Source organism: Aptenodytes forsteri, unplaced genomic scaffold (assembly GCF_000699145.1).
Source record: "Aptenodytes forsteri isolate BGI_AS27 unplaced genomic scaffold, ASM69914v1 Scaffold242, whole genome shotgun sequence".
NCBI classification, from domain to species: Eukaryota; Metazoa; Chordata; class Aves; order Sphenisciformes; family Spheniscidae; genus Aptenodytes; species Aptenodytes forsteri.
Window position 1 is genome coordinate 1,395,902 of NW_008795253.1, and position 21,040 is coordinate 1,416,941.

The 21,040-nt window shown below is 43.7% G+C and overlaps 1 protein-coding gene across 1 annotated transcript in view; it reads left to right on the forward strand.

Moving 5' to 3' along the window:
• The first annotated feature begins 4,417 nt into the window (after window positions 1-4,417).
• Window positions 4,418-21,040, forward strand: part of C1QTNF7 (C1q and tumor necrosis factor related protein 7) — a 52,169-nt gene continuing 35,546 nt past the window's right edge. The window contains exon 1 of the mRNA XM_009279098.2: window positions 4,418-4,554. The gene's annotated coding sequence lies outside the window, so the exon portion shown is untranslated. The remainder of the gene's footprint in view (window positions 4,555-21,040) is intronic.

Genomic DNA, 21,040 nt, shown 5'->3' on the forward strand with positions numbered 1-21,040 from the left:
GAACTAACATTAAAAAAAAAAAAAAAAGACAAAAAAACCCAAACAACCAAACTAAGCAAAAACTTCCATGTGTTTTGACATCGTATTTCCATGTAACAACTGATTTTTCTTCTCATTTAGGGCCACTGGACAATGACATATTTCTGTTTACCTGGATGAAGCCTGTCTTCATTCACACCACTCTATGAGGGGAGAATTAGGCTTCTGGCTTTTAGCAGCTTTGTGACATCCCAGAGTGCACTGTGCCATATAAACCTACTCATTGTCTCAGTATTGAAGCAAGATGAATCCTGAGCAGTTACATTCACATCTTGGCAATTGAACTGAGTATTATCTGCATGTAAATGCATTCAGCCATAACACAGGAAAATCCCAAATCCCAGCATCAAAGGATACTTCTCTTTTTAATGCCACAAAGTCATAATTCCTTCCTTCCAGCAGATAACTTCTTAGTGGTTCACTGCAGATGAAGGATTTTGTTTGATTCCTGGTTCAGATACTTGTGTTGGAAGCATCCTTGATACTTATTAGAATCTGCTGAATCTTAAAACACTTTGGTAAGAGAAAGGACTTAAAATGTCACCAGGAAAAAGTCCCAGCTGCTTGCCACATGAGAGGATTAAAGATGACAATTTGTCAAGGGTGTGACAATTATATTCCTTAGAGCACATTTACTAATGCATCTGTCTCATGGATTCATGTGTTTTGTCTTCAAGGTGCAACAATCTGTTATGCCACAGATATCCCCATGTACAGGACCGTATGAAGACTTGCACTCACAGGTGAAGCAAGAGGCATTTTGTTCCCCTTTGAAATTTCACCGAGATGAATGATTCCTTTTTTCCTAACCCCTATGTTAGTCGCTGTGTTGTACCTGGGAGGACATGAATGCCAAATAGCAGTTCCCAGTTCAGCTGCCGTGGCTAGCAACTCCATCCTACCACAGCTGCATCTAGACAAAGCCAAAAGCAAGAAAATCAATGTTCTGGTAAAGTGCTGAAATATGAAATATTTGCCTAGAATTCTAACTTTAGAGGGATTAAAAATGAGCCTATCACAGGTACCAATGAGCAACCCTATAAAAACATAATCTTTCTTCCAAAAAAATTGAACCTGTGTTTTCTGTTGAATACTTAAACATCCAAGCCTTGCAGAGCGCTTTGCAGTTTCTCCTCCACTTTTACTCTTGCCTCCCACCTCTGATCTGGAAAGTCTGGTAAGCAAAAGAAATGCATTCAACTTCTTCCTCTTAAGACTCTTGTTATGTTGGAGCTCACGTCCCTTTCCCTCTGACAAAGCTTTAACTCTTAAACCTCCTTCTCTATAACATAAGAGACAAACTGCCAGCTGGTGCTTTAACTTTGTGTTGCGGACCACAGAAAACTATTCAGGTAGTCTCAGAGGGCATAAAACATTAACAGCTCAGAAGAAATGTTCAATTTTTATTATTGCTGCTATAAAATTACTGGGTTTAATATTATTTGCTAGTTCACTAATGGTTATTTAGTCCTTAGTCATATTCCTACGAGGCAGGTTAGTGAATGGAAGTGAGAAAGACTCAGTCCAGAGCTAGGTATGAATCAATGGCAGAGCCCAGGTTTGTAATTCCTGCCAGTCTTCTCCACAGACTGTTAGAAAACATGCTTTTTTCCTATGGGACAGGGGCAACATCCCCTGCTTCCCCAAGAAAGACTCATCAGGAAGAGAAAGCAGCATTCCATGCTTCCCTAAACAGGAGCAGGAAGAGGCCAACTGCCGGCAATGCTCTCTGGATGATCTTTAAAAGTTCTAGGTAATTCCCACAAGCATGCAAATACAAGTTTCCAGAGGTGCCAGTACCTAAAAGGATAATCCTAATGCCTGATCACAAAATGAAAATTAAGATACAGAAATCATTTAGGTTGTTTCTACAGTACATTTAAGTGACATGATAGGATGGTGTTTGTACTTGCACTGTTGCCCACCTGCATCCAAGTCCACCAGCAGATCCACAGAGCAAAATAAAAATACTCCGATAGCTATACTTCAGGGAAAAACTGAGGCTTGTGTTTTCACACTACCATATGATTTTGTAACAGAGTATTCTATATCCTGGTTATTATCATTCAGTACTGGAATGAAACTGCATTAGAAAAGAAAAAAAAAAGATTTAGTTTTCCTAAACCCTTTCTCCCATTATTGGCAGCAGTATTTTATCTATATTGACTGAATGCACAGGACCTTGGTTTTTAATTCTCAATTTAAAATATGAAATATTTAATATTTCAGTGTCATGTAAATTAGAACATTCAAATGAACAAGATCTTTTATAGCCACTTCAAAGGTGGCATTTTGACATTGGCTTGTTTTGTCACAGAAGATTCATTTCCTCTTTCAGGAGCATCAAACACCTTTGAAAATTTCAGTCTAATGATTCCACCTTTACTTACATTAGTTTTGCAAGAAAATATGGCTGACAAAGCTAAAGTCACTTAATAACAACTACAATAAACCTTATATCACCTTAGCATCAGCAGGTTGGTTGGATGCATTCCCAAAAGCACTCAGTGATTTGGGGCATACTCTGAGATAGGCTTTTCAGGACCCTCATTTTTAAACAAAAGTTTGTTATGGTACTGTCATGGTTTAACTCCAGCCAACTAAGCCCCACCCAGCCACTCGCTCACTCCCTCCCCGGTGGGATGTGGGAGAGAATCGGAAGGGTAAAAATGAGAAAATTTGTAGGTTGAGATAAAGGCAGTTTAATAGGTAAAGCAAAAGCCGCGCACACGAGCAAAGCAAAACAAGGCATTCATTCACTCCTTCCCATGGGCAGGCAGGTGTTCAGCCATCCCCAGGAAAGCAGGGCTCCATCACGCGTAACGGCTACTTGGGAAGACAAACGCCATCACTCCAAACGTCCCCCCCCTTCCTTCTTCTTCCCCCAGCCTTATATGCTGAGCATGACGTCATACGGTGTGGACTATCCCTTTGGTCATTGAGCAAAGCAAAACAAGGAATTCATTCACTCCTTCCCATGGGCAGGCAGGTGTTCAGCCATGACAAACACCATCACTCCAAACGTCCCCCCCCTTCCTTCTTCTTCCCCCAGCTTTATATGCTGAGCATGACGTCATACGGTGTGGACTATCCCCTTGGTCAGTTGGGGTCAGCTGTCCCAGCTGTGTCCCCTCCCAACTCCTTGTGCACCCCCAGCCTGCTCACTGGTGGGGTGGGGTGAGGAGCAGAAAAGGCCTTGACTCTGTGTAAGCCCTGCTCAGCAGTAACGAAAACCTCCCTGATTTATCAACACTGTTTCCAGCACAAATCCAAAACACAGCCCCATACTAGCTACTGTGAAGAAAATTAACTCAATCCCAGCCAAAACCAGCACAGGTACTAATGTGGAAGCTCAGAGACTGAAAATTCCCAAATCACAATGATGTTTTATAATTTGGCTTTTTGTTTGCTTGCTTTTAGCTACTCTGCAGAGGGAAGGGGACCTTTTCTGTCAATTCATAAATGCACACCATGTGTGTCAACCATAGCCGGTTGAAATAAATTCCTTGCAAAAAAGAGGAATTTGACACGGGCAGAAGCAACGCTCCTGCGTGAACAACATTTCATATGCTCCACTGTTTTAATTTGAGCAAAGCAGAACAGAGCCACCCCCAGTAAGTGGATGCCTTTGAAAATCAAACCTCTGTTATTTAAAGCTTGACAGTGTCTGAGAAGATAGGATCAGTGCCATGAGTTTCTTTTGAAACTCTCCAAAATCACATGAGGGAGCAGTTTGGGGTTGTGCTCAGCCATGAACCTCAGCTTGGGTGTCCCACCCACTGTGAGAGGGACATCCCGCATTACATTAGCAGAGGAAGCCCAGGAGAAAGCCCTTGGACCTGTCCCCAAAGCCTCAGACCAAGGACCAACACCTCTAAAAATACTGGGAGTCTTTTGGCCAATTCGGAGACCAGGCTCCCTTGGGAGCTCTGAGCACTTTGTGTATTTGAGGTTGTTGCCTCTTCCTCCACTTTGAGGCAGATGCTGCTCCTCCCAAATCCCACGCTGAGGGGACTACTTGCCAGAAGCAGCATGATTTTTTCCTCTTCTCTGTGTCTTTACCGAGAAGGAGACAACTTAGCCTATCATGCTTTCCAAAGATGATATAACGTTACCTCAGGGAGGCTATGCCCCAGGTCCTGTTAGGACTCTGTCATACTGCCTCAGTCTGGAGCACACGCTTGCTCCTTGCTCCGTGGTATACATTGAACTCCTTCCAGCAGGAGTTTTACAGCAAGCTCACAGTTGCTTTAAATTAGAAAAGTTGGCAAGTATCCAAGGAAAGGAGTGGGAGCTTATTTAGCTGAGACAGACAGTTATAAAACTCTACACAAAAGCATCAAGCTTCAATTAAGTTTTCACAAAGTACATTATTTGTCATCGTGGTGTTAAAATTTGTTTTAAAGGATTTTGAATCACCAACTGTTGGCTTAAATTTACAACTCTTACGACACTACCCAAAAGAAGTGCGTTGCTGTCCCTGAAAAATCTGATGTCATCTACTCAGGCATAAAGGTAAGTTGTAACTGATTCTACTTTCTTATTCTGACTTCTCTGAAATACATCTGAAGAAGGGAACGCAATAGAGAGACCTTTAAGAAAAATGCAGATTTTTGCTGGGATGCATGTGATTCTATTAGAAATCGACTGTAGTATGGCTTCAGTGAAATCTATTTATGTATCTTATCTTGTAAGAGAAGAGTAATAAACTTGGACATTTATGCACATAACATTACTATCAGAAAGTTACCAGACAGATTTTTTAAAAATCAAGGACACAACTTTCTGGTAAAAAAATATTTTTAAATGTCTAGCTTTCACAGGGTTTAGGGTGATTTAATTGCCTAAAGTCTTTTGAAATATTTGTCTCTATTTAGCTTTAATCTTACATTCCATCAACCTGAAACAGAGATTATTGTGTTTTCCCTCGTGAACGGTTCCAACATCATTCCAAATCTTCACTTTTTCCTTTGTTGCTATGGTTTCATAGAAACTTGTTTTGAAAAAAAATCTGTAAATAACAAATAAATCATTTTGCTTCAGGGTTGTACTCTTGCAAAGTTAAGCTCCTGCATTTAACTTATTAAACCCTCACAAATATATCCATTTTTTATTTTCTTAGGGTTTTTCTTCTGTTTGGTTGTTTTTTCTCAAGGTCATTTAACTTTTTGTGCTTCCACTGCTACCGGCAGTATGCTCCGTGCCTATGTGCAGACTGGGGAGAGAATGTGTGTTGTTAAATATAAATGACATGCTGAGTATAAGTGATTAAACACAACCTTGGTCTGGGTAGGTGAGAGTGTAAATGGATTAGCAGTTTCTTGCTCCCTTTTTTCCCCTGGGTCTCTGGTTACCATTATCCAGGCGAGGCTGAGGCAAAGCTTGCCTGCATGCCAGCTGCCCAAAACCTGATACTCACAATGGTGGCTAATTTCTCTAACCCACTCACTTTCAAGGAAATGATGAAGCTTTTCAGGCCGAAGTTTTAGGAAAATATGGGTGTGAGCGCAGCATTACCCACAGCCCTTGGAGCTGTGCAAGCTATGGAAATTCGCTAACACCAACAGCTAGAGAAACAGCAACCTGCTTCAGAAATTACACAACTACAGTGTTATACAGCATGGTGCGTTGAAGAGGCAGAAAATCCCATCTTCCTGCAGTGCCTGCTCCCTGTTTTCCCTGACCTGGGACAACTTCAGCTGTGCTACTGGAGCAGATTTTCCCTGGTGGGAATGCAGGGCTGTTGGTCCCCCTGATGCTGTGTCCCCATGGGCCATGCTCTGCCTAAGAAATGCACTGAATGGCAGAGAAACACGGAGCAGAGGGGGCAGGGGAAAGGGTGTGGAAAAGCAAAACTGGAAGCGGAGGAGCTGATATGCCTGCCCACTGGCACGGAGGAAATCCTGAAAGCCTGGCTCCCTGTGAAGCTGCCCGTGGGTTAAGTTTGGTGCTGAATGGGAAGCCCACCATCACCATCCTCACTGAGCTCTGGAAAGGTAGGGCCAGGGGCATCTCCACCAGGTGTTACCTAGGCAAGGACTATATGGCAGGGGGATTGGGAAGTGTATTCCCCTCACCTAGTGGTTGCCTATTCCTTGTCCTTCTTCCACAATACCACGCAATACCAATCTGATGGGTAGGTGAGAGGTGATGGGTGGTGAAGGGTGGTCCCACTCCATACTGCTTAGTGACACAGGAGACAAGATGGTTTCTGAAATGGAGTATCTCAGCCACAGGGACTGCTTCTGGCTCAGCAGCAATAACAGGGAATAACGCAAACGAAGAACACAGTATTCATCTCCTCTGTCACCTCCACACTTTACTATTGCACTTATCTACGGTTCAGTCACAGTGGCAAGGTGAGAAGGTGGATGGAAATCCACATATGAGCAGTGTCCTGAGGGCTGGGTTTGAATACCTGCAGGAGAAGATCCTCTGTCCCATTCGCTGTGATAGAGCCGACTTATATCCTTAATTCTCCGTGACATGTCCATTCACAGGTCTGTCTCATGCACTGGTAAACTTAATTTCCGGGGTTCTTAAACAGATGCTACAGCAACATTACACATACTGTCATTGCATGATCAAATAACATCCACGTTCCCAGAGAGACACACTGCAGATGATAAAATGCCAATTTAGATTGGCCAGAAAAATGTAACCTCACAGGGGAGTGAAAATCCTAAGGCTGCAACCTTTCATACAAATAAGAGGCATTAAAAAATACAGTGTTTCTGATTCCTAGAGGTTGCTTGTCACAGACACAAGACAGGTCAAATGCCATGTTATCTGCTGAAGTGGATTCTTTGTTAGTCAAAAGGACAGCAAAGCAATTATGCGATTGCCTTGGCAGAGAAATCTAGAGGCTTTGCAGGCTTGTCTTTGTGATCATACCCAGAAAATAAAGGCTGCAAGTGAGATAATTATTGGCCAGATTTACATTTTAGTTACAGGCATCAGGCTGCAACTGTCAGCAAAAGGTATTAATTTCTGCTCACAGTCTCTCTAAAGTAAGAGGTGCAGATCAGTAGGGTAGTTTCTCTGTTGGGTTGAAGAAGAAATCCAGATTACTCTGATTTTGCAATGCTGAAGTAAATTGTTCAGGTTCTTCATAAATTAGGATTCAGTTTTCATTTTGGAAAAGCAGTGTGAATCTGTTCTTGAGTGTCTAGCCTCAAGCCTCACCTGATGTCGGAGGCAGATAGGAAAGCTCAAAGCAATGAAGGCAGCACGGCAGAGGACCTGACTCAAATCTTCAGAGACACTTATGGTTTCACTAAACCTTGGGGTGGGGGAGGATATGACAATATGATCAGTCTACACATTTCTGTGTGAGGTGTATGTGTTGGGAAGGGCAGAACTGTTTAGTATAAAACCAATTCGTATCACAGAGGATAATGGAGACCATTTTTAAAGGGGAAGAATAGGCTGTGCATAATGGGAAAAAGATCCTGGCAGTGAGAGGTATACAGTTATAAAACAATCCAGAGGGAAAGAGGGGAAAAGTCTCACTGGCTGGGATGTTTCACTTCGTCTGGGCAAACGTAGAAGAAATCTGTGGGGAGCAATCTTTCCTAGGCTGAGAGATGTGAAAGTCCATATGTTGTGCTGGCTTAAATGTATTGGCTCATCCTCAGTCTATCTACTGGATTTGTCTTCCTCATCTGTGTGAGTATCGCATCTCTCAGACCCGAATGGGGAGTACAGAAGTGAAGGCCAAATCTCAAACAAGATTTAATGGAGATAGTTGACCGTGTTTGGACGCCATCAGGCCACCCATCCTATTTTCAGCTTACTCTCTGCCCTCCCCCTTTGGAGAGACCCCAAACCCAAAATCAGACACCCTGCAACAAACAGGAACATCTGGCAAGAGTCAGAGGTTAAAGCTGGGGAAGGAAGGGAACTGTTCAGTAAGGGAATGGTTTTTTCGGATGTATTGTAATTCATGTGCTCTGTTTTATTTCTTTCAGTTTTTGCTACATTCTTTCAATAAAGATATTTTTCTTTCAGGAAAAGTGAGAGCAGAGAGGGTATTAATAATGGAGGCGGGACCTGAAATGTAGTTTAAAAAATGTGCAATAAAAACAGGGAGTGATGATACTATGAAAACAAGGAGGGCTCGAAGGGCAGAGCTGAAGAGGTGTGTGTCCAGCCTGCTTGCCCCACCTTTTTCTGTTGGTCCAACAGGCCTCGTGGCTGGGTCCAGGCCAGCATGGGCATCCTGTCACTACAGCACGGGGGGACCTGATCTATGAGCTGCTGAGAGAGGGACCTCCCTTTTGTTTTACCCTTTGGAAAAAAAAGTCTGAACTTTTTTCTGGATTTCTCCAGGAAAACTCTCCCTTTTCTTGGAGGGAGACGCTCCCTGTGCTGGAACACGCATCTGCTATTCGCGCTAGCAGTTACAACTCAGGACCAGAAGTCTTTTCCCTTTTGAGCAGTCTATAAAAACTTGATGTTACGCCAGCCTTACTAGCCCTGCACTGATGTTCCTACACAGCGCCGGTCTGCTGCACTTTAATGCACCTGGGGATTGAGCCCACCTCCCTGACACATCCCAGGCTGTTGTTTTCAAGTCCTTTTTCACTGTCACTAAACAGTGGAAGTGGTTCTTTTGGGACTTAACAGAGAAACACCTAGGCTGCTTTTTGCATCCATTGCTTATTCCAGACACCGTGTCGGTATTTTTTTTACAGAGCAATTGGCTCCTTTGAGTCTTTATGAGCTCCAGCTCTGCGCAGATATGCTCTGAAGGTTATCTTCCAGAGCCTCTCCTTTTTTGGTCCCAAAACCTGAGAACAGCCTTTTATCACAGCCCTGCTTTAGCAGCTCTCCCAGTCCCACACGTCGTTACTTGTCTCCAACGTCCCCTTGGTTCCGCTACCCTTTTCCCAGTATCCTGGGAATCCTCTAGCTGATTTCCCAGTGGCTGGAGGAGGACTGAGACTGCTTTAGCCTCTCTTGAGTTACTGTTTCTGTTATTCAGTGCAGACGTTCCTGCTAGAAAGTGGCGATCCAAGCCTGCAGATGACCTCTGAGCACTAGTTTTGTTGTGGGGCAGCAAGAAATCATTCCAGAGAGATTTTTGGGGTGGGAACAGGATGGTCTGCGCTCCAGCAAAGCAATTCCCATAAAGGTCTGGAGTCCAGGTCACAGGCGCCAATCCTGTCCTGGAGGAAGGAAATTTTCACTTCTCTCCCCAGCTTGGGTAAAGAGAAAAGAAAGGAAAAAAAATTCCCTTTCCTGATTCAACTTCATCATCATCAACTTCATCATCAACTTCATCATGTATCCAAGTGTCCCTCATGGGAATGCAAAGATCAAGTGACATGGGCAGTCAGGCAGAACAGTTTAGGCAGGACAAGCAGGGTCAGTGGTCCTGGCTAGCTGTGAAACAGGTTGTCCTGCTACCTCTCCCCTCCCTCCTGCACCCCCAGAGAGAGCAGGTCCTCTCTGCCCAGGGCTGGCCCCCGGGTCTCAGGAGGGCTCTGCTGCACACCCAGGTCCATGGGTTTGCAGTGGGTATTTTTTGGTTTCTCTAGAGGAGGAGCTGCATTTCACTGAATTTTAAGCTTTACAGCTGGATTACAGTGCTTTACGTCGGAATGGGGTTTTGGAGGCTGCATTGGAGGTTGCCTTCAGCTTTTTAAGGAGAATTGAGAGTTTCCTCTGCACGATGAGGGGCCACGCATCTCAGTCCTGATTTTGTAGCCTGCTTCAGGCAGAATTGCGATTCAAAATTTCTGTGCCTGGAATTTCTCAGACAGAAATACATTTACATTGCACTGCATCACACTTGAATGGTGCCTCCTGTGCTGCCAGGTGTCCAACTCGTAGGGCCTGTACCGTACAGCCAGCCTGAGAGTGCGCACTGAATCTGCCTGGGGTTTCTTGCTCTGACATATCCGATAGATTAGTGGAAAATCTTGGTTAAATGCACATAATCCTTAAACCCACCTAGAGAAAATATCCAGGCAGAAAAAGAGGGCACCTGAGGAACAGGAGTTGTCAGAAACCGCCCAGCATCTCGGTTTCTCCCTTTCTGCAGGCGTGCTCTGTCCTTGCAGACCAGCACTGCCATCTGAGAGTTTTGATTGCCAAAGGCTGAAAAAAATATCTGACTGGTGTGTGTAAACCATCTGTTTCTGCAGCCCAATAGGGCACGTATTAAAACCCCACAGTGAGATCCACACCGAAGTCAAAACAAGCCTTGTGGTTCCTTTCGGCGGGGTGGCATAAGGGGATGCACGGACCAGGTCCATCATGGGTGCAGCTCCATGGATGCCCAGGGTATATTCAGATTGCTGCACCTGGCAGGATTTAGCCCCAGCTTTCCAATCCTGCAGATAATGGCTTGTAGCCAGGAGGGTTGTTTTCATACCTCCTGCACGAGGTGAAAGCCCATGTGAAGTGCTTCGATGTGATGTGTCTTTTGGCCATTTCCAACCTGTCTCACCAATCGGAAAGTTGTATCACCTCTGGGGAGATACGCCAGGTTGTAAAACATCTCCATTCCCTCAGATACTACCACTTTCTTCATCAGAAGTGGTGGCCGGACTGCTTACTGCCATCATTGCTCACACTTGAGCGACCTCTGCAGTGACTCTGGCATGAGGTTTGGATTCCTTGACATTGACTGGATGATCCCATAGCAGAAACAGTTTTGCTTGCACGGAAGAACTGCCAAGACACCCTTAAAAGGAAGGCTCTGCGGAGCACACACTGCTGGAGATGCTCGCCACTGCTCCGACCTCTCCAGAAACCATCTTGAGCAAGCCCAGCAGCAGCCATGCACCTCCCCTGCCCTGCCGAGCCCCCGTGCAGAGGGAAAAGGGCCTAATCATTTCAGACCCCATGGCCAGAGGTTGGCAGGACCGCGCCCTGGTACTGAATCCCCCCCAGCATCGGAGCAGCCCCGCCGGTCGCTTTGCTGTATGTGCCTCCTTTCCAGCATGTCAGCGGAAGCAGATGTTTCTAATTTATCACTAAAAACAAACAACTTAATCCCCCAAATATGCAGCAGTGGGGGGTGAGGACGGGCCCTTCCACTTAAAGCTGATTTATAAATTGGATAATTAAGGTTAATTTGTCCATGAATGAAGCAAGTATGTGTCAGATATCATTACCAGCGTTTCCTCCCTCTAATTTTTGCAAACCCTAAACATCCAAAGCCTTTTCAACCTGAAGCAACAGGACATGTTCCTGCTCCGCTGGCCAAAAGTGGCTGGCACTGCTTCCTTTCATCAACAACTCTAGTATTTATCTATTTAGGTCTTCAGAACATTATTTATGTGTAACAGACGCTGCAGCCCTCTGTTGCACAGGTGCCAAAGGCAGGCCTCGGCGGCAGCTCCAGCGCGCACCCCTTCTCACTTTTGAAGACATTATTTCACCCCTGGCTGCCTGAGAGCGAAGGCTGGAGTGCAGCGAGGCGCCCAGACGAGGCCACGCTCGAAACCCCAGGCAGGGCTGCGCCAAGAGCTTTCACAGAAACAGCGTTTGCTTCACCCAGCGAAATGGCTGAAGGCGTTGATGGGAAGGGGCCCGAGTCCAAACCTATCCCAGATAAGACTGAGAAAATTATCGGTTTTACCTATGTTGTATGAGAGCTGGAGGCCACAGCTAACCTCGGAGCGCCTGTATTTCAGCACGTGCACCTACATTGAGCAGTCCAGCCTAAAAACAACATACGTACCTTACTTCTGCTGACACCTACTTCAGACCACCAGTTCCTACTGCTTACAGCTTGTGTTATTATTCATTAAAAAAGGCTCTTCTCCAGGCAGCTTGGCACCTAGCCACAGCATGTCTGCCATGCACAGGCAGCACTGAAGTAACAGCAATGCAGTAGCCTTAAAAAGATCTTAATAGCTCCTGGAGACACTGCAGCAATGCCGGCCTAGTTCTGCAGAAGGGCAGAATTTGGGGGCTGCCAACGGAGGTCTCTGCACCTTGGGTGTCTATGAAAGGTGATGGGAAAAGGCAAGTCTTACCAGCAGTAGGAGGGTCAAAATGCTTGGGCGTCCACAAAAGAGAAAGTATCTGGTGTGGGAATGGGAGGGGGTCCTCGTGTGGGGCCTTGGCAGCCTGCGGACCCCTGCCTGCGGGGGTGACAGGATGGGGATGCTGGGGCTCAGCAGGATGGTCCTGCTGCTGTGGGTTGCTGTGCAGCCAGGAAAGTGTGTGCTCGGGGAGGCAGGGAAAGGGAGGCAGGGCTCATTAGCACGGTGTTACCTGAACCTGAGGGGCTTACAGGTTTATTACCTAAGAGGTAAAACAGGAAGAATACCGAGCTTGATCTGCAAATTGCTGTGCTAAACCTAGCCCTGTTTCATAAGAAATGGATGGCTGTACTGATTTCTTCAATTACACCTTTAAAAATAGAGTTCAACTAGTTGTCCTCTCCTAGTAGATGCGGCAGTGGTCCCCATTCCTCATATGCCAGTGCCCCTGCTGCAGAAAGGGACCCAACAATACAGGCTGTGCTATCCCAGGGCTCTCACACACAAAAATAAGCCCCTGCAACCCCAGGCGTGTGGGTGCATGTACTGCAGCCATGACATAGCATGCTGGTTTGGGAAGTTTGGGCTTTCAGGTTTAATTGCGGCAGCTGAGCGGGTGGTAAGAAAATGTAAAATAGCCTTGTATGCAGCTTTTTGCCAGGGGTATGGGAAATCGAATCTTACACAGGAATGGTGATAATGCTGTGGCATGCTGCTGCGATGACCAGTGCTCCTCACCTCAACAGTCTCTTCTGCTGTGAGCAGCATCTCCCGGGGCTGGAGCAGTCACGAAACCCTTCTCCTCCATTATTTCTATTAAATGGTAGGATTAGACAATGTGCCAGGATTGCAAATAACTTCTCATCAAGTCTGAATGTCAGGTAGGCTGAAGGAAAGAGTGAGAAGGAGAATAGAAGAACAGAAGAAAAACAGAAGGAAAGCAGGATTAGAGTCAACAGCAGCACTAAGAGCAGGAATCGGAGCCCTCAGTGCTCTGCTCCAGCTACTACACTCCCTTCTGTCCTATAGACAATATCCATAAAGCGATCTGAGAAAACAGTGGGTTTGAGAAGAAAACTGAAGACAACTGGAACAGCACTGAGCCTGAACAGGGCTGAAACAATTCTATTTTTGGACTAAACAAACAAACAAAAAAAAAATTAACTCAATCCAGACAAGCCTGTATTGCTTAAGCAGTTTTAAGCTACTTGCAATGAGAGCACCAGTACCAGTTTATTCTGCAAAGCTGCAATCTGCTTTTTAGTTTTGAAGTCTCTTCCCGAATGAAGAAACCATATGCCATTATGTTAGTTTGTACCAATGATGCAGCCCTCTACTTCCTGCAAACTGGACTGCACTTCAAATGGTGATATACACTTTAAGCGGCTAGTTAAGGAGGTGCCTCTCCTCATGCGGTACTCATGAGGGATGGTCAGGGATACCCTTGTGTCAGAAAGCCTCGTACTTGAAGGAAGGAGACTGTTTGCAGCTCATTGAAAGAAAGGAACATTTCTCTTTGATATTTTCAACAGCTTGGTCTGAAATAGCCTCAACCTCACTCCAGACCTGATGAAAAGACTGATGAATTTGAAGGAGGAAGCCTGTCTCAAATTTCCAGATATGTCTTAAACACGGTATTTTGGGACACTGATTTTTGTTTCTGACTCTTTTTTCCAAGGCTGTGGAGAAGAAAGGGCTACAGATTTAATTTATGGGGGATTTAATCTGTTGCAAAAAGGACGATTTTCTTAATCTGTCAAAATATTAAACGTAATGTTTTACTATCATGTTGAAGGTACATGAGCAGCAGACTTTTGATGGGAAAGTGATACAAAGTGACACAAACTACTGATAGAAAGCATGCTTTCTAATTCCCAGGGGTTTATTTTGCCTTCCTACCTCTGATGAAGTAGCCAGTAGTTGAAATGAGTTTTGCTTTTGGCTGAAGATACACCCCACAATGGAAGAGAGAGAATGTCCTTGCCTTAAAGCACCTCCAGGCTTCACCCATGTTGCCTGACCTCTAAGAGGCAAGGCAGTTTATTAAAAAATCCTTTCTGACCCTCAAATGGAGGATCCCACAGCTCCTCAAGTGCAGGCTCAGGACATTTGTCTCTGAGCTTAAGATTTGCTTTTGATGGGTTTTAATGGTATGTGTTGTTGGTGTTCCTAAATTACATAGCTCAGTGAAGCATTCAAAAACAAACGTTCAGCCCCCATGGGGTATAGTAAAAGGCCTAAGGATAAGCTTTGATGTGGATATAAAGCCATGGTAGCTGTCGGGTCCTGAGTCATCTTCCAGTGGCACCCACATGACCAGAAAGAGAATATATATGTGCTTCTGCACATTTTTGAGCCAGACCTTCAGCTGGTGTATATTAATTACACTGCCTTTGCAATCAATGCAGCAGTACCGATTTATGTCAGCTCAAGATCTGGCCATTCAGATTTCAAGACTGAGAAGTTATACGGACAAGGTATTCACACTACAGGTTTAGAAAGGAGATTTGCTTTTTATACATTAATGACACATTAAAATTAAAATAAATTACACATTAAAAAGTGAGACTTCTTCATTTTTAACGTGCAATTTGAAGCATCAACAGGAATTTGCAGCTCCTGAGTTCTTGCCCATTATTCACTAGCTCATATACTAGCTGAGACTACGTGAACAGGTGCCGTTAGCATCTCACCTTAAGCAAAATATCGCTGCAGTCCTGATTTGGCTGTCTTGGCAAGTCTGAGCAGGTATGCTCAGAGATTGGCAGTATGGGCCATCCACATATGGGCTGCAAAGAAGCTTAACTGGATCACTCCAGGAAGCAGAACAAGTCTAGCACAGATCTGTGACCCATGCTATATTCTTTTTGTTTTTCCCAGAAGTAATATATTGTTGCCTAGCTACATGCTATTTATATATATACTGCATAAAACAGTATTACTCACCAAAAGCTAAATGTGAGATCGAAGTGTGAGGGCCATGCATATGAGCCACTTGTTTAAACATTTTCATTTTCGTTCTTGTCTTTCAAGACAAGACTATCTTGTCTTTCAATTCTTCCCAAGCCCTCCTTATGTATGAACTGAATTTCAAAACCAAAACTGATTCCAGATGTCTCAAGTATATTTTTCCAGGCCTGCAATTTAAACAAGTTACAGCAATACTCACCTTCATATAGTTTTTGATCATTATAATATGAATTCTCACTGACAGCAGTGGAGATCACGGGGACCTTTCCTGGTTTCCAAAACCAGCTTTTACTAATTTGGATCCCATTCCAGACTGTCAGAAGGGCTGTGTTTTAAGGAGAATCGTTCATTTGATGATCCCTAGTACAGCTGCCCACCACATGTACAGCAGCAGCGTTAGCACTTCTTAATTTTCCCCCACTTTCAGCTCCAGCACTGGAACCCATTACATAGCTGGTGCCTCACAAGTGCTGTGTTACTTTGCCCCTTGCCTCAAAAAATGATCTGTAATAGCAGGGTGGCTATTAATAGCTGATAGCTAACTAATAGCAGGAATGCACAGAGAGGTGACAGCAGGTAGGATGCCAGCCCTGAGGCAACCACTCAATTTCTTACTCTGCACAGACTACGTGAACTCTGACAAATAATGTCATCCTTGTGCCTTAGGTCCACATCTGTAAAATGAGATATTATTTTTTGGCTTCCATGCCAGATAAGTATAATCAAATGATTGGGTGATCAGATACTGCAATAACCAAGAGTTTGTAATTACCTGGAGCAAGGTATGCAAAATCCCTCTGGATCATAATCATTGAGTCAGCTCCTTGCTCTTTGGGGTAATGGAGGTCAGGTGTGCTGTATGGAGTGGAAAACCCTGCATAATAGAGTCATCATGGCACATACTGCAGAGACAGCTGCCAGCTGATTAGACCTGCTTTGAGCAGATGTTGGATGAGATGAACTCCAAAGGTCCCTTCCAACCCAAATTACTCCTGTGATTCTGTTCTAACGCTGCACCTCCACAAATACGTCCTCTTGGAGCACTGGAGACCATGGTGCACACCCCGAGGTAGCGCTGCAGGAGACAGCTTGCCTCCATCAGGGACAGACCAACTAAGTCATGATGGACTGAGCTGATTCAGGGCATCTCAATGTCTCCACCCAAAGTACTCGTGGCCCCTGATCCTAGAAACAGCGTAAGTGCCTTTAGATAACACTGTACCTCCACGGAGCCAATCAATGGCATGGTTTATTGCCAGATGACCATCTAAAGGTAATGAAACTTCATCATATTGGGAAATGTGCTCTCTAGTTCACATTTACCTGCCATGTCATCTTACATTGCCACTGACTCAGTGTTTCAGTCCTTCTGGCCCAGCCTTTACATGCAATAGCGAAACAGAGCCTTGTGGTTCCTATTGACTCTGTGTATGTTGCACCTCTCACTAAGTAACTAAATGTGGGCTTTGTAAAAGCCTTGTGAGCTGACATTGGAAATAGCAGCTACTGGGATGTATATCCCTGTGATGCCCAAATTTTTTAAAGCTGTGCGTAAAATCAGGCAATTTCAAAACAAAGTCTGATCAAGGTAGTTTAATGGACTGTGTCACATCAGACGTAGGGACCTACTTTCTCAGGGTCTCAGAGGTAACCGTACAGCGTCATGCCAGCAGGGCAGCGCTCCCAGCCCGCGGGCAGCACGACCCAACCAATCTTCTGGACAGTGTTTGAAAGATAAATGAGAAACATAGGACTTCAATTTACATGTAAGGGTCTATACTTCTACCAGGAAAAAAAAAAGAAAAAAGGTTTTACATTTTTTTATGTGGTATGTCATGACATAGACTTCATCCGACAAGTCTCATGCGTTTCTGCATGCTTTACAGCTTCTGGGGTCCTGGTCAAGCTTCCGCTTTCACATTCACAACTGCAATTGCAACTGTGACCCTTAGTTTGTGAACTGTTTTCTTAACTCCTATATAAAAGTCTGTGAATGCATATACAATACGCAGTAAAGCAGATGATATTTTCAGAGACTACCGCTGCCTCCAGTTGTGAGACACGATTGCACGTGGCCACAGTAAAACGTAGTGCCCCAAGGCTTGCAGGGCTTACATAGCTGTGTTGTGGCCAAAACAGGCTGGGGGAGAAATGACACCGTCCATGCATGGGGAGCTGCAAGTGCACTGCCCAATGGCTTGTTGCTTCCTCAGGTGAAAGCCAGATCCCTGGGACAGAAACCGAGTCACGCCTGGGGGTAATTAGCTGGCACTCAAATTAGTGGTGTGTTTCAGATGTCCATACTGAAAACAACAAGATTTGGTTCTCAGAAGTTAGGTATATATTCTGCTTGTCTCAAAACACTTCACAAAGAAGCATGTAATAGCTCCCAAGCGGGTTTTGAAGTTTAGCCTCTTGTGATTACAGACAGAAAGCTGGATGGGATCCCGATACGCCCCACTCATGGGGCTGCTGTCTGAAACCTGGGCATGTGCGAGTAGTCCTGTGTGCCAAGCCTTGTTCCTACAAACCAGGTCACAAGGCCTCTGCATCATAAAACAAGATTAAAAGTAAAAAAATCCCAGCTATTTTCTAAAAATAGAAAAGTTGAACTGGGAGAGAGGGAGGAAACGTGCTTGCTGATGGCTTAGCAGAGAGGGAAGAGGTCTAGCACAGCAGGTGACAACAGGTTCACCCCTGCGTGCCTGAGCAGGAGCCAGCACAGAGGAGTTCAGCACCGACCTGCATAAATAAGCCCTAGCCCTAGACGAGCCCACTGCGGAGAAAAGGTGTCTTGGTATCTGAAGAACAATACTTGTACCCACACTAGTTTTAAAGCAACAGCTTTCAAACATGAATTTTAATTAAATTTAAAAAAAAAAAAAAAAAAAAAAAAAAAAAAAAAAAAAAAAAAAAAAAAAAAAAAAAAAAAAAAAAAAAAAAAAAAAAAAAAATCAATGCCAATACTTTGAAATTCAAGATATACTTATATGGTGTGATAGTGCCTCATATTTTGAAAATGTTAGTGGAGAAAAGGAAGGGGAAAACAGCAGGAAGAGCTGAAAAGACTCAAAATTAATTTATTGTAGACTTAGAGTTTCAGCATTTGACAAAGAAGTGGATATAAATGGAAACTAAATTGAAACTGAGACGTCTCTCATTCAACACAATGTATCACTGCTACTAGTCAGCTACAACTGGGAAAGACAATTTAATTACCAAAAACAACTTTTGAAGTTGTACATGTGTTTTAGTGTTTTAACAAAGTTGCAAAAAAAAGAAGCAACAACAAAAGCTGAACCCAAGTCTGAGGGTCAAGAAAAACCTTGATAACACACATATGAAATGTGTAGGGGATTTTTCAAGTCCATTGTCACACAAGGGGAATAACACACTAGACAAAAGAGATCATTTGATCATTCTTCATCAAAAACTATTATTTTCTTAAGCTAGAAATGCTTATTAAAAGTTTTGAGGGCTTTTATTTTTTATCTTTATGTTTCATAAAGCCAGGAATATTGCATTCACAATATTTTAAAGTTTGATTTTAGACTGTAAGTTTGTTTCCCGTTTTCCCTCTTTTGCAACTGAATACAATGGAATGAATTAGGACTTTGGTTTTCTTTCTTTCTTATCTCTTTGCTACTCCTTTTATTATGCCTAAAATATGGAGTTTTTTTCATCCTCTCCATAAAACCTCTATCCTCATTGTCTGGGAATTGAATGACTATGTTTTAAGTAATGTCTTTATTCTTGTAAATTTAATTTTACAATGGAGCAGGGAACTTCTTTTTTTGCTGAAACCTTACATTTACCTATTTTAAGCTACATCATTATCTTGCTTTTCATATTTGTCTCACTATTTGTTCTACTGAGGACTTGTTCCAGAAGCTGTGCTTGTTTTTGTGAAGTTTAAGAAGTTTAAGTAGACCAAAGGAAAGAGAAAGAGGAAAAAAAGGAGTAAACAGATCTTTTGAAGGAGGAAAAAAAAAAATCTGAAAAACACTCTTTTTGCTTGCAGGCAATTCATTGTATTTATGACGTCTGAAATGCTAAACTTCAGCCTGGGTTACATTTCCTGGCTGACATACAGAGATTCTAAGAAAATCGAGGTTTGAAATAGAAAGTCAGCAGTAACCTCATCTGGAACACAAGGAACCTCAGCAGAGGGGACAGAGCTGAGAGTGCTGTCACTTGTGAGCTGTGAACTGAAATAGAAAAGCCTGTCATCTTTGTTTAATTTTTTAAATATGTGAACAAAATAAAAGCTGAAAACACGCATTGTGTTTTCATTTTGCTGTGCCTGCACTAGAAGCATTGCTCACATACCCTACTGGTGCAGAGCATGACATGCCACAGTTTCTGCGCTCTGATCGCTCACTCTTATGTTACTGCTTAAGTATGCATTCAGAGAAGAGCCAGCAGATATAGATTTATTCTAGTTGTCGAGGTCAAGGACTCCTTTTTTTTCTGGATTCAGCTGAGAGGGAACTCTTTCCTCATAATGCCAGACAGGCTTTCTGCTTTACAGTCTACTCTCAGTGTGCACCACTGATAAAAAAACATGTGAGATTATTTTTAAAGGAAATTATTTATCAGTCTGAAGCACCGGTGAGTTATATGCCGTCCCCAGTGCCAAAGTTAGGGGGCTTTCAGCAAAGCACAATATCTGCATGCACCGCAATTCAGAGACTCCAGCTGCTGGAAGCTCTTGCAAGCCATGTAAGTAAAGGGCTTTATTTTGCTGAAGCAAACTTTGTATATTCTCTTGCCTCATAAAAACTCTGAGGTAATCTAAACTTGATATTAATTTCCTAATACTAGTAACGTTGTTGTCTTGCTGCTGCTTTGAATAATGCATGTATGTCGGCACAATAAATAAGTAACTTACCTTTCTAGAAATGTTTTGCTTGCGAGTAGTGTGAGGAGCAGAATCTGTACGCAGCTCGGGAAGGCTCTGCTTGCTTTTCCGATCACCAACAATTTCTATTCTCTGTTTGTGATCGGCATGGAGAACTGTCTGATTTCTTCAATTTTTTGTTACTCTGATTTCAAGGACAATGGGAAGCTGGCAGGAAAATGCAAAACCTGTGCAAAGGAAAACAAAGAGCAGAAGGGTAGTTTATAAAGCGGCATCAATGAACCCAAAAGTGGTGTGTAACCCCCATGTTGAACTTGTGGTCTTGTGGGATTTTATCTGCTTTATAGTGAGGTTTAAGAGGTCACAGATTATGTGACTAAGAGGGACATTAAATGACAGAAGAAAAATTTTGATTGCTTTATAAAATGTATCTTGATGTTCATGCTCATATTTAAGTTAACCACTTTCTGTATGGTTATTTGGAGTTTATTGTAGGGGGATGGATCAACTTTCTCTGAGCTTCACAATGTAATTTAAGGTCATGACATTTCCTTGTTCTCTATGCAGTTCATGTATGTATTGGCATCGAAAGGCCTGGCAGACAAGCATGGAAATCACAAATTTCTCTTGCTATCTGTGAGGTCCTCCCTGCCCTTTTGATGGCTGCACATATGCAGAAAGGGTAATAAGTGAATGGAAACTGGCTGTTGTGACAGGAAGCTTGATTAGCTCCACTGACCAGGTACAGGTGGTATTAACCTGAGACAGAAATTTAACGTAGTCAGGGTTCCCAATATCTTCCTGTCCAGACAGTCTCTAGCCCCTTTGCATTCCTCACAACCTTTCCAAAAGTATGTAGTCCCTCTGACTTTGCACCTTCTAGTTGGCTTACACTTTTTCCCAGCTCCCAGTAACTTTTAGCAGGTCCTTCCCTCCAGACCCACAGGTCTGCAAGGTGCAAACTCTGCCCTCCAACCCTCACAGTGGAAATCTGGCACATACCCACAGGGCAATACCAACTTTATTTATTGCAGATATGCCACCACAATTGCTTCTCGCATCAGGTGCTCAGAGGAACACAGTCACTGCCCCAAAGAGCTTGTTACCACTCCCAGCCCCCCTGTTGTTTTTTTGTTACAAAACGTTTCTATGGCAATGCAAGAGCCAT